This window comes from Octodon degus, unplaced genomic scaffold (assembly GCF_000260255.1).
Source record: "Octodon degus isolate 3935 unplaced genomic scaffold, OctDeg1.0 scaffold00541, whole genome shotgun sequence".
NCBI classification, from domain to species: Eukaryota; Metazoa; Chordata; class Mammalia; order Rodentia; family Octodontidae; genus Octodon; species Octodon degus.
Window position 1 is genome coordinate 98,801 of NW_004525117.1, and position 2,765 is coordinate 101,565.

General features: G+C 41.1%; 1 pseudogene; it reads right to left on the bottom strand.

Annotated features, from left to right (window-relative positions):
* Positions 1 to 1,842: 1,842 nt before the first annotated feature.
* Positions 1,843 to 1,997, bottom strand: LOC111814795 (annotated as a pseudogene).
* Between the last annotated feature and the right edge of the window lie 768 nt (positions 1,998 to 2,765).

Here is a 2,765-nt window from a genome sequence, read left to right on the forward strand (position 1 = left end):
CCAAAATGACTACAAAGATAGTAGAAGTCAAGCTTTTGGAAGACAGTACTCAATAGGAAACAACATAAATATATAGAGAGAACAAAAACACACTAGTCACATCAAGTTCAAATATAAATTTGAGTTTATTAGAATACACACCAGAAGCAATGAGAAGGAAATACAAGAAAAGATGTCAACACAGAATCCTTTAACCAGATTTTTTTTTTGCTTTAACCAGATTTTAAAAATACCTTTTAGACAATTCAAAGTTGAGAGAATTTGTCTTTAACATATTTGTCTTTCAAAAAATAACACAGGGATTTCTTCAGGATACACAAACATGTCCATAGACTTTTTAAAAAATAAAAGAAGTAAATGAGCTATATAAAACATGCAAAATATATAACAAATATAAATGAATATAAATTTACTCTTGTCTTAACTACTTTAGAAGACTTATTTTTTGTCAGTTTTGGCAGCTTAAAGCAAAAGTGAAAACTTTGGGGTCTTCAGACCATAACATTAAGTGAAATAAATCAGTCATAGGACACTAAATATCCTGTGGTTGATCTAATATGAGAGACCTAAAATACAAATAATTGCAAAGACCAAACTAAAAAAGACATATTAGAAAACACAGGTCAAGAAGGACTGGCCTGATAGCTCAGTGGACTAAAGCACCTGCTTAGCCAGAGCGCAGCAGCCAAGGTTCAATCTCTGCTGTGCCATGCCAGCCCCACCCCTTGAGCATGCTGCGGCAGCAATTGAGACTGGGCATGGTCACATGTGCCTGTAATCCCAGCACTTGGGAGGCTGAAAACAGGAGGATCACCACAAGTCTGATCTACATAGTGAGACCTGTAGACTTTGTCTTAAATTCGGAAAGAAAAGAAAGAAGAAAGAAAGAGAGAGAGAGAGAGAGAGAGAGAGAGAGAGAGAGAGAGAGAGAGAGAAAAGAAAGCAGAGGTCAAGAGACTGGAGGTATAAAAATAATCAAGGTGCAATAAATATACACACTTGTTTCTCAAGATGACTATAATCACTATATATTACAAACATACACGCATAAAAAAATTCAAAACAAAAGAAAAAACAAAAAAAAGCTTAAAATCATCACACTGTGGCATTTGTTACAAATATTCTTTGAAATATGCACAAGTTGTAGAAGAAAAAAATGTGAGATAAATGAATTACACATTACAGGACTCAAATTTTATTTTAAGTGATACAGTTAAATGAAAAGTAGACTTTCAGAAGTTAAGCATGAATATTAAAATCCTTAGGACAACACAGAAAATAAATAGAAGGGATTACAGCTTCAGCATGATAGAGGAATTTGCATGGAATACTAAAGATGAACAAATTAATAATTCAAAGAAGGGAGAAGGTCTCTCCTCACAGCCACTGAGTTGGGAGTAAGAGCCATCCCACAGGGTCCCTGGACCAGTGGCCATTTTGCATGCAGCCCAAAGCAGAACAGAGCCAAGGGCAGCCAAGCCGAGCCAAGAGGAGCCTAGCTGAAGCCAGGAGGCCCCTTCTCACCTGCTGCCCAAATGAGCATCCCAGACAGTGAGGAGGAGCATGAGGCCAGGCCAAGGCAGCCAGCCCAGCCATTGTCTCATAGCGCAGAATCCAGGGTGCTGCACTGACTGCATTGTGTAGCTTAATACATGTCACAGTGTCCCAACAGTACAGTGGATGTGAGGGGATGAGATTCACAGCAATGCTTGGTGTTGTTGGATCTGGCTCAGAGAGGCTAAACAATGTGACCAACACAAGGTCACACTGCCTGCCCAGAACCTTCACGTTTTGTCACCTTCTGGAGCAGTCTACTTTCATGATGGCCACAAAGGCAATCAAGAGGGGAAATCAAGAACCCACTACCGTACATTGTGCAGTGGAGTTTCCACATTTGGGGAAAACACAAGGTCCACCATATGTGGAGTGCAATGGATGAGCCTCGCCATGGGTAAACCACCTTAGTGATCATCATATCTCCCCTACCAGACCATCACATACAAACACAGCTTCCCTCTGAACTTCAGTTGTCTCCACTCTCCTTCCACAAACCTGGTGTCCAGAGGGACTCACAGGCTGCATCCAGAGGAGATGAGACTTCATTTGCATCTGAGAGCACAGCTGAAGTGCAGGAAGACTCCTGGCTGTTGCAATCATTAGTACCTAGAGAGGGACAGAGAAATCAAATAATGGTCAAGGGGAGTTTTAACTACATCACGGCACCTGGCTCAACAACCCTGAATCTAGATCCACAGCCTCAGATTCTTTTCTTGAGCACTGTGTGAGGAAGGTGTTATGGTTTGTGTCTAGTTGTGCCCTGAAAGGCTCATGCAGTCATTCAGGCAGGCTTCTAGAGTTTGTGATTAATTCTTGATCCAATTCTGGGATTATGGATGTGAGTGCTACACTTGCCCTCGGGCAGATAATCTGCACACAAATGTAAGAAGGGGAGAAAGGCTTTCTAGCTGCCACAGCGGCTGCTCTTCCCTTTGACTCTTTACTGGTTTTCACCACAATGAGCTGCTGCCTTCTTCCATGTGCCACTCTGCTTTACAGCCAGCTGAGTATGGACTGAAACCTTCACTAACTGTGAGCTAAATAACATTTCCTTCCTTAATTTTGAGTGTCAGGTATTTGTCCCAGAAATGAGGAAAAAGTAAGACAAAATTTAGTACCAGGAGTGGGGTCTTTTCTGTGACTATCTACCTAACCATGTGAATTATAAGCCTTTGGGAATTGCTTATGTGAAGAGAGAGGAAAGGCTC